Source organism: Pituophis catenifer, unplaced genomic scaffold (genome assembly GCF_029215685.1).
Source record: "Pituophis catenifer annectens isolate HBS135680 unplaced genomic scaffold, rPitCat1.0.hap2 SCAF_2, whole genome shotgun sequence".
Lineage (NCBI taxonomy): Eukaryota > Metazoa > Chordata > Lepidosauria > Squamata > Colubridae > Pituophis > Pituophis catenifer.
In genome coordinates, this window is record NW_027256882.1 from 126,050,394 (window position 1) to 126,061,569 (window position 11,176).

Consider the following 11,176-nt stretch of genomic DNA (forward strand, 5'->3'; position numbering starts at 1 on the left):
GGCCCTCCTGAGCTCCATTTTGACTGGCAGAGGCACCATGGGCCGGTCCTTCACTGTTTCCAGGACAGCTCCATGGGCCAGATTTAAGTACCCCGTGGGCAGTGGTGAAATCCAAATTTTCTTACTACTGGTTCTGTGGGTGTGGCTTGGTGGATATGGCTTGGTGGGTGTGGCAGGGGAAGGATACTGCAAAATCTCCATTCCCACCCCACTCCAGGGGAAGGAAACTGCAAAATCCCCATTCCCTCCCCACTGCTGGGGGAAGGTTATTGCAAAATCTCCACCAGAGGTGGTATTTGCTGGTTGTCCAAACTACTCAAAATTTCTGCTACCGGTTCTCCGAACTGCTTAAAATTTCCGCTACCAGTTCTCCAGAACCTGCTGGATTTCACCCCTGCCCATGGGTCGGATCCGGCCCCCAGGCCTTGAGTTTGACACCCCTGATCTAGACTCACAGCTTAACTCAGTATAAACTTTGCTGAATCATTGGGCTTTTATAGTCAAGAACAAGATGGACACGAAAAGAGACAGCTGTCCACTATTGTAATTAGAATTGAGAATTTGCTTTGCGTTTCATAACATGACAAAATTTGTAAGGGGAGATATCCTTAGTCCTGCATCAGAGTGCAGTAATAAGAAAGGTTTCCTTGCACTCTTTGTGCTACCTGGGAAATTTCTGCTCTTCAGATGAATCTGAGGAGTCTGCTGATCATAGTCCATCGACATACTAATGTTTTGGAAGTACTAATAATGGTTTTATAATGCTGCAAGAGATGTTACCCTCTGCTATAACAGAAGCCCAGAACTCCATAGGGCATTGTGGAAAAGGAAAACCTTTTTTAACTTAATGATCTTCATCTGTACCATATCACAAAAGAAGAGCTCAGAATAAAGGTTGAAGCCAAACACTTGGGGAGATCAGCAGGTTGGAGAGAGCTGCTCTACAATTATTTCTTTTTCCAGGCAATAAAATGTAACAGGAAACTTTAATGAATCCATATATTGATTACAGATGAGAATTTAAAAGGGATAATTGTACTCTAATATACATATACATATACATATACATATACATATACATATACATATACATATACATATACATATACATATACATATATCATATCTACACACACATAAACAGATGTGTCTGTGACAGGGCTGTCTTAACGCATGGGCCTGATAGGCATTTGCCCCTGGGCCCCATAAGCATAGGGGCCCCATACTAATCTGTGTATGTTAACTCTTCAATACACCTTGTATCATATAAATACAGCAACATATTTATTACATTTTAGTGCATTTTTTAATTAATGCTAACATGCAAATATATGTTTAATTTTATCAACCATTTCCATCTTTATTCCTGTGAGTAGTTATCATAGGGGTGCCAGTAGACTGCTTTGCCCGGGACCCATAATGCTGTTAAGATAGCCCTGTGTCTGTCTCCTTTGGCTCCAGGATCAAGAAAAGAGAAAGACATCAGTCACTAAGAGATCGAACTACACCAAAGAACAAATAGGATGAAGTATCTTTGACACAATCAGCCAGTTCAGTACCAGAGAAACGAGGGAGGGTGATTAAGAACTCTAATTTGAGAATTGAATAGCATTCTTCCTGGAGCAAAGTAAGACCTATTAACGAAATTAAAAATGTTCAGGTTAATTGAATGGGCTGTTAGAATGAGAAACTTATCATTCTGGCAGATCATCCCAAAGGAGCTTTTTCAAGAGGCCACTGGACTTCCTTGTTTTTCTTTGAAGACGTTTTGCTTCCATGACTTGGATGACTGAGAATCCCCATAGACATTCTGACAGATTTAGAAAATTAAGTTGTAAAAAATATTCAAAGAGAGTGTGTCTAAGGGTAATTGTATCAAATCAGGGCTGAAAAAAAATCTGGATGACCATTACATAATAGTAAATAAAACAGAAAACTCTTAAAACTTTGCCAATGAGTAGTATTGGCTGGAGTTTTGCAGCCCAAAACTGGTAGTGTTGAGAAAGGGAAAAACGTGTCTTGTCTAAATTACTGGCTGGGAAGAAATCTGACCTCATATTCTCAGACTCATTTGGTTCACATAATATGTTTTGCCAAAACTCAACAAACTCATATTATGACTTACTATGAGGTGAACTCAGGGGTGAAATGCTCCCAGTTCGGACCGGATCGCCCAATCCAGTAGCGATGGAGGCGGGTGGTTCGGAGAACCAGTAGCAAAAATCCCTGCCCCACACCCCATACCCAGCTGAGCCGCGCGATCATCAGAGGCTTTTTTTTCTTTTAAATGGCTCTGACGATCCAAGTTGAGTTGCCTGATTGGCAGAGGGTTTTTTAAAAAGCCTCTGACGATCAGGCAACTCAGCTGGGATTTTATTTTATTTATTTATTTATTTATTTATTAAATTTATATCCCGCCCTTCTCCCCGAAGGGACTCAGGGCGGTGAACAGCCGAGAATTAAAATAACATGCAATATAAAAGTTAAAATAATTAAGAATAAATTAAATTAAACGGCCACCCCAATTTAAAACCCCTAGCAATACAATTAAAAACCCTTAAAACCTATTCAGGCCAGGCCGGCTTGCTGAAATAAAAACGTCTTCAGGGCCTTACGGAAAGTGCGGAGATCCGGAATAAGCCGTATTCCGGGAGGTAGCTCATTCCAGAGGGCAGGTGCTCCCACAGAGAAGGCCCTCCCCCTGGGGGCCGCCAGCCGACATTGCTTGACCGACGGTTAAGCAATGACGGGATTGTCAGAGCCTTTTGAAAGCATTTTTTACAACCTCTTCACCGAAGAGGTTGTAGAAAAAATGGTTTTAAAAGAAAAGAAAAAATTGGCAACGCCCACCCATTACCCCCCCCCCCCCCCACCAAGTCACGCCCACAGAACCGGTAGTAACAAATTTTAGATTTCACCACTGGGCGAACTCCAAATCTGAAATTAAGATATGGAGAAATTTAAAGTCTGTTGACAAACCTTTCTAATACTACTTTGTATATCTAGAATCCCTTTTAGCAGATTTTTAAATGAAAGAGTCCATTTATTTCCTTTTTTTAAAAAATAGTTTTTATTAATAATAAAAAGAAAACAACAAAACCAACATAGATACATTGAAGCAACATACAAAACAAACACACATCAATTCAGTCCAATGACTGACTCTTAGAAGATATTACAACGGTGGGTTATTTTTCATATTTCTATTTGTATCGATTATGTACAGTCACCTATTTACTTAGTTGTATATGTACATATATAATTGACTCCTTATTTACTTCTATGCATTTCTATTGAGTACTCGAAAATCATCTTTATATTCCTATTTTTGCCTCCAGCCAGTTGTACCATCTTTGCCATACTAAATAGTAATCAGTATCATCTTTCTCTTGTATTTCTTTTGTGAGCTTATCCAATTCTGCACATTCTGTGATTTTAGCTATTATTTTGTCTTCTGTGGGTAACTGTTCAGATTTCCAATGTTGGGCAAAGAGTATACGTGCTGCTGTGAGGATATGGATGATCAAATATTTTATTTCTTTGGTATATTGTGTTGTGATTATTCCCAATAAAAAGGTTTCCGGTCTCATTTCCAGTTTTTGTTTCGTGATTTCTTCAATCATTGTTTTAATTTGTTGCCAGTATTGTTTTGCCCTTCGGCATAGCCACCAGAGATGATAATATGTCGAGTCCATTTATTTCCATATCTACATTTCTTCTCTTTTAAGGACCCTCTCGTGACTTTCACCTAATTTTTAATAAACAAACTTTGGTGCAAATTCACCAATTTGAAGTACCAATAATGCTTTAAACTATTTTAAGTAATATCCCATAGTGATTTACCTTATACAATATTCAGGTATATTTTGTTTAATGAGGTCAAATGAATAAAAAAGCAGTTTATTAGGTTTATTTGTCATTCTAAGGCATACACTGTGATTTATAAGCTACCGTCATTGTGTTCATACAATACATTAAGCCAGATACAAGCAAGTCACATTATCATTTAGGTTTTTATTCTGAACCTTGGCAGTTGAGAATAGCATCCCACCTCTAACAGCATTTTTCTATAGTCCTTTTGATGGGGGAATACTACCTCACGGAGGCAAAGTATCATGTCTGTTACTACTTCATTTATTTAAATTTTTTGTAACCTGGCCAATCTGTCAATTCTAGGTAACAAGAAGTAATAATAATGCATACATCAAAAGAGAAAAGGAGAAGGAGAAGGAGAAGGAGAGGGAGAGAGAGAAAGAGAAAGAGAAGGAGAAGCCAGAAGATACATCATCATCAAATAATCAGCTTAGATAGAAAGCAGGGCAGAATACTTTTAATGCCTTTATATATACTACTTGCATACTGGAGAAGAGTAATGAGGTGGGGAGGATCTTGTCCTCATGTTCTACTTTTAATGTTCTCAAAGGCATATCTATAAAGCAAGAATGCTGGACTAGCCATTAAGCTTAGATGATCTGATTCAGCAACCTCTTCTTATGCACAGATGTGCTATTATCATCTACATAAACCTAATGGGTCAAAAAACAACATTCGGGTTAGCTTTTTATTAGGAAAGCCATGTCAATAACTTTCTCATTTCCCAGCACTTTATTTATAAAATGAGTTGGGTATCTCTGCATCTGTTTTTGCTGAAAAAAGGATTGAGAGAGTATATTATAAATCCTCAACCTCTTTGTTTCCTGAACTGTTAATGTTGAAATATACACATTTCCAACCAGGAAGAGAAGACATGAAGTACATATATTAGCCTACTTCATGACCTAGATATGGGAAGAAATATTTCATGGGATAAAATGTTTATCCAGCAAGAGTACATATGTTCAAAATTTCTCCCAGGATATATTTTGCATGAGGAGTAGAGTTAGGGTTAGTATTTTATGAATACCTACCTACCTTCATCAGAGGGATGCGGTGGCTCAGTGGCTAAGATGCTGAGCTTGTCAATCAGAAGTTCAGTGGTTTGAATCCCTAGTGCTGCGTAACAGGGTGAGCTCCCATTACTTGCCCCAGCTTCTGCCAAGCTAGCAGTTCGAAAGCACGTAAAAAATGCAAGTAGAAAAATAGGGACCACCTTTGGTGAGAAGGTAACAGTGTTCCGTGTGCCTTTGGCATTTAGTCATGCCAGCCACATGACCATGGAGACGTCTTCAGACAGCGCTGGCTCTTCAGCTTTGAAACGGAGATGAGCACCACCCCCTAGAATCAGGAATGACTAGCACATATGTACAAGGGGAACCTTTACCTTTACCTTACCTTCATCAGGATAGTTAGGAATATGCATGTCCCCTCCACAGTAGCCATTTTTTGACAGTGACAACATTTTAAAGAAGCCCACCTAAACCAAAAGGTCTGTAGATTTAAAAGCTCCAAGTGGCAGCCATCAAGGGATGTTCACCACAGAGAGGTGTTAGTAATATAGAGTATACCAAATGTTTACAGGGGTTCACAAAAAATAATTGGAAGGCAACTCATGAGGTCCAGCACGAGTCTAAAAGCTTGGAAGACTAAACCTCTGGTCTCCGTGACTGACCCAGGCTGGATCCTGCAACATTATCCTAAGACAGATATATTCAGCAACAGTTTAGGCTAGGCAAATGCATAACCTCTGTTTTTGCCATGAATATGACTTCTGATCACAGTAACTGTGCTCCAACCAAGTGCCCATGTTTAAGGGACCGAGTCTGGCCATCCCATTTAATAACCTCCCACCTAATATCAGTCAAGGGAAATGAATCCTCTGAATTCTTGGGGTATTCCTCATATTTGCCTATCAATTTTTTTTCTCGAGGACATTCTCTCTGTACATGGGCAGCACGTCCAACTCATCCCTTGAACATTCACTTTGATTTCCTCCCTGACTCACATAAATAAATAAAAACCCTGTAACTCATGATTAATAATAGAGCATGGTTGAAAAGAAAAGCTGAACAGACTCTTCCTACAAATTCTTGCACAGCAGCAACAGCAATAGGAGACCAGGTTCCTTCTTCAGCCAGGTGCAAGTAAGCAACAAAGATTGTTTTGGATTTTGGGGTGCCAAGAGAATCTCAATGTATTTGAAATGTACTTCACTGCATTTAGATTTTAGGAACACGGCTCTCTAATTTATATAATGTGTTCTTTAAATTGGGATGCCATGTTTTGCATACATTAGGCTGGGTTCCAAAAACACCATTTAGGTGCAAAAGTTTAGACAGTAAATAAACTTCAGTGAACAAAGTGGGATTTATTTATAAGTAAGCGTGAACAGAACAGCAATGTTAAAAGGTGCTGTATGAGTGTGGTGTCAGTCACTGAGGTTTGGTTTTATTCTCAGGGAGGGCTGTTTGCTTGCTACAGCAACACATTTCACATATCTCTCCCCCCAAACTTTATATATGATTTTAAAAAAATGAATCATTAGTTCTATGGAAGAATTTTATTTTCAAATGATGCTTCAGCTCAAGTTATCCATGGCAATCACGATGATTGTGGTGTTCAGATAAGGATATTTCATATTTGTTATATAAAATATACTTATTTGTTCCCTATGACTATCAAGTGTTGTACCTTATGATTCTTGACGAATGTATCTTTTCTTTTACAGTATGTACACTGAGAGTGTATGCACCAAGACAAATTCCTTGTATGTCCAATCACACTTGGCCAATAAAGAATTCTATTCTATTCTATTCCATATATTTTTTATGCCTTTTCCTCCTAAGTTTCGTCTGCTTGCTCGGTTATCCTGCAAAGATTTTTTTTTTACCTGCAGCACTACTTTCCTGTTATGGTTCTATGCAGCTAGAGATTCACTGGCATTTTTACTCCATTAGCTGTGAATTTTACATCCCATGGAAGGATGGGCACCGCTGCACACTTCCTGCCCCCACATGTGTGCAGTTAATAGCTCATGCTGAGTAATGATCTTTTCAGAACTTTTTCCCCCCTCCCCTGCCAGTTTTTCTTCCTCCTCCCTTCCTTCTTTACCAGAGAGGGAATAGAGTTACTAAGCAGCAAGTGAGTCCTTAACAACCTCGCTCCTCCCCCACCCACCTTTCCTTCCACTCTCCTTTTAACCAATGGCACGGACCTGGAAGGATGTATGTCACAATGTGAGAGGGCGGGATAGAAGCCTTGTGTGGGAGGGAAGAACAGTAGAGACACTGGCCACTGTATGAGCAGCAATCTGTGGATCCAGGAGGTTTTTTCCATCCCTTCCTTAGCACCATATGCAGATAGGTGAGTAGCAGCCACTCTGGCTTCTCTGAAGGCCTCTCTTGGCACCAGGGAGGCAGCATCTTTCAAGGAATACCCAGCAATCATAGTACATACTAATCTTCTAGGCAGATTGTCTTATTTGTCTGTCCTTCAAGAGTGAATAAACAGATAGAAAAGACAGGCACAGGGCAAGTTGCCCTCTTCCTACTCATGGATTCGTTGGAAATGAGTCTTTGGATTGGTCCATGGAAAGTGAAACCATAGGGGCAAGTTAAGGCAAGAGAATATCCTTCTGCTCCTCTCCTTGCCTACCTCCTGAAATTAATCCACTGCACAAAGCTAAAAGAAGATATCTAATAAAGATGTTAAAAAAAAAAGTACTGTAAGATCCCCTGGGATGTGAAAGAGGAAGAGGAGAAAGCAGAAATGGGGAAAGTTATAGGGAAAACAGAATTCAAATAATAACAATATATTAATAATATCCTAAAATGTTTACATATTATGTAAATTTTACTTAACATTTATTCACATTGATCTGAAAGTTAATGCATAAATGTGGGTTTGAAAGATCAAGGATATCATTTGTGGGTGGAAAATGATGCCATAAAATGGATAACACTTTGCTCTCTACAATATTCTGCTCCCAAATCCTTTCTATAAACTTCATTTTATGAAATGGGGTATAATAATTTATTCATAATAGCAATGGGGGAAAGAAAACAGACTTCTAAATATCATACCTCAACAGAAATATATACCCGTTAATTATCTTGTCTTAATTTGTAATTATGGGACCCAAATGCCCCAGGCAGGCTTCAGTTCTAGCAACTGTTCTGGAATGTTTATTTAACAGAACTTTTGTCATCTGACCCAGTGGGAATAAATCAATGCCTCTGAATTTAAAAGGCAGTTAGATTTACCAAGCTGAAAGAAGATAATTGAATGCCTTATTATAGAGGCATTTTTTTTTCTCAGCCATTTGCTGTAGTTTGTAATAAAAAGCTATTGGACATTTTGGTGCATAAAATAACCCAAGTCTGATTGCTGTATAAAATTATGCATTATTTAAACATCATTTGTTCATGGATGTTGAAGATAAGAAAGGACACTACGGTAGTAGTAGTAGTAATAGTAGTAGTGGTAGTAATAGCAATATGGCTATCATTGTTTAGATTTCCTGAACTTATTCCATTTCCTGAAATAACAAATAATTATAAGCATAGTGTGAGAAACAGTATGAGATAACACACAATATAGGTCTGAATGAAAACAATATCTGCTGTGATCTCCACATGGCATCAGGAAGGGCATCTGGCCAGTAAACACTCAGCTCCATCCAGTCACCCTGACTCTACCCTGAATTGAGGAATTACAGATTTATAAAAAGGCCTGAGTGAACATTTTTGCAGATGAGTGCAGGTTAGAGTTTGTTTAGCAGAGCAGTGGGAAAGACTTTTTTATCCTCTGCTCCAAACTCAGCTTTTCTTGTGTAACTTTCTATGTATTTCATTCAAGAACATGGCTTCTAAACAAGTTTGGCAGCACAAACTGTCACATGACACACACGTTTAGGCTGTGCAGAGGCTTCTGAACATGCTTGCTAGAATTTGCTTCAAAAGCTTCTTTGACAGACTTTTTGTTTGTTTGATTGATTGATTCTTTGGGGGTTAATATTATTGATAATACTATAAATCAGGGGTGAAGTGCTCCCGGTTTGGACCGGATCGCCCAATCCAGTAGCGATGGTGGCGGGTGGTTCGGAGAACCGGTAACAAAAATCCCTGCCCCCCAGCCCATGCCCAGCTGAGCCACGCGATCATCAGAGGCTTTTTTTTTACTTTTAAAAGCATTTTTTGTACAACCAGCCAAAAAGATGCTTTTAAAAGTAAAAAAAACCAAACCTCTGATGACCGTACGTCTCAGCTGGGATCGTCAGAGGCTTTTAAAAGCATTTTTTTATGCAATCTCTTTGGCCGAAGAGGTTGTACAAAAAATGCTTTTAACAGTAAAAAAAAAAAAAAAAAGTTGACCACGCCCACTCAGTCACATTAACACACACACACCCAAGACATGCCCACAGAACTGGTAGTAACAAATTTTACATTTCACCACCGCTATAAAGTCCCTGCATTTTTCTTGACAAGATTTTGGAATTGGTTTCCCATTGCCTCCTTCCTAAGTCTGAGGGAGAGCGATTGGCCCATGGTCACCCACTACTGTACACCAACTGGTTGACAAGCACCTTAGGTCTGGGTATATTAAGAGTAGAGTTCCCCCCCCCTCAAGTTCCTATGTTCAGATAGGCTTATTTTCAGCTGAAAATATCACATTGGTTATCAAGTAAAGGACCTGAAATTCCATACCCATTTACACAAAAACAGAAACATCACATCTATATTTATTCCTCTCCTTTTCTATTCTTCTTTTCTTTATCTTGAATAAAGTTGGTAGAAGGAAGGAGAAAGTCCCCCTTTTCCACCAAGGACCTGCTTTTCATGATGTTGGTTAATCAGGCTATTGGAAACCAACAAATTTGACCAGAATTGTTGAGAGAGAGGGAAAATTCACACCCCCACTCCATACACAAATAAATCCTGCTGAAGATGCATGATTTCTTGCTAGTGTTTGTGACAAAGCAGCAGTGAAGCTCAGCAATAGGTTGTGGGGAAAAAAACAAGAAATGCTCCCTATCTTAATGTCTTAATTCTAGAGGATAAATACACTGGTGCCCATTGAGTCCAATGGAAAAGTGGTGAATTTGGGTATTGTTAAAAAGGAGGCATTGTATTTCAAAGATATTCAGAAGATCATTAATTAAATATCAATTACTGTAGTGCTATTGCAATAAAGGCAAATGTGTGGTAGAATGGCAGTAAAGAAAACCTAACATGGAACATAAGGGGGTTAATAAGTCCCATTAAGCCTCTGTTAGCATGTAATGCCCACTTTTAGCTGCCATCTTTATTGCCTGTCTAATAAATCAAATGGTTTGGTTTTGCTTCACTTCTGTTCTTGCAGCCACAATAAAGTTTCCCCAGCTCAGGAGAATCTTCTGTATTTGTTACTGAACTATGTATTATGTACCAGCCAGGTATTTACATTAGATGGCCAGGAATATTAGGTTTCCAGCAGACAATAAGCCTAACTGAAAAGGGCAGTGGACTGACTAAGCTTGTGGTTATTTGAACCAACAATCTTCCTTATGACTGTTGTTTCCAAGATAAGTTTTCAGTACTATTTCAAATGTGTTACTACTCTGATTCTAAAAAGACACTGTCAAAGAACTGACCTTGGGTGATCTCTTATGGCTACACGCCACTGACATTCAGATATTCAATCGCAGGATGAAACAAAATATTTGCTTTACCTACCTTAGTCAATGATGCAATTGAACATATTATGCTTTCTTTAATTTTTTATTGAGTAATTCTTTATTTATTTGTCTGACAGTGTTTTAGGAGTGTGATCAACTTAGTTAGATCAGGATTATGGTTCCCAACGCTACTTAGTAAATTTCATAGTTAAACCCTGGATTTGAACTTGAATTTCTCACATTAAATCTAATATTCAATCCATTTCTTCTCAGAAATGCTAAAATAGTAGACATAAAACTGGCACTGGGTCTGGGACAATTGCTTGTGTCTTTCTGTCCCATAATCAGTAAAGTCACACATCCATTAAAACATTTTTTTTAATACAAATTCTGAATTTGTCTAAAAATGAAGGTTCGGTATGAAATTGGCACATGGTTATACAGCCATAAAGATTTTTATAGAGTTAGACTTTTCAATAACTCATCTGAAAGAACAGCAAATGAGTTGAGACATTAATTAAGAGAATCATAATGAATTACTTATGATGGGATATTCCTATAGGGAAAGTTAGTTTAGAGGGTTTCTTTTTTTTGTTTTTGTTTTTGTTGTTACAGCAGTCTACTACTATTGTATCTGCTACTTAT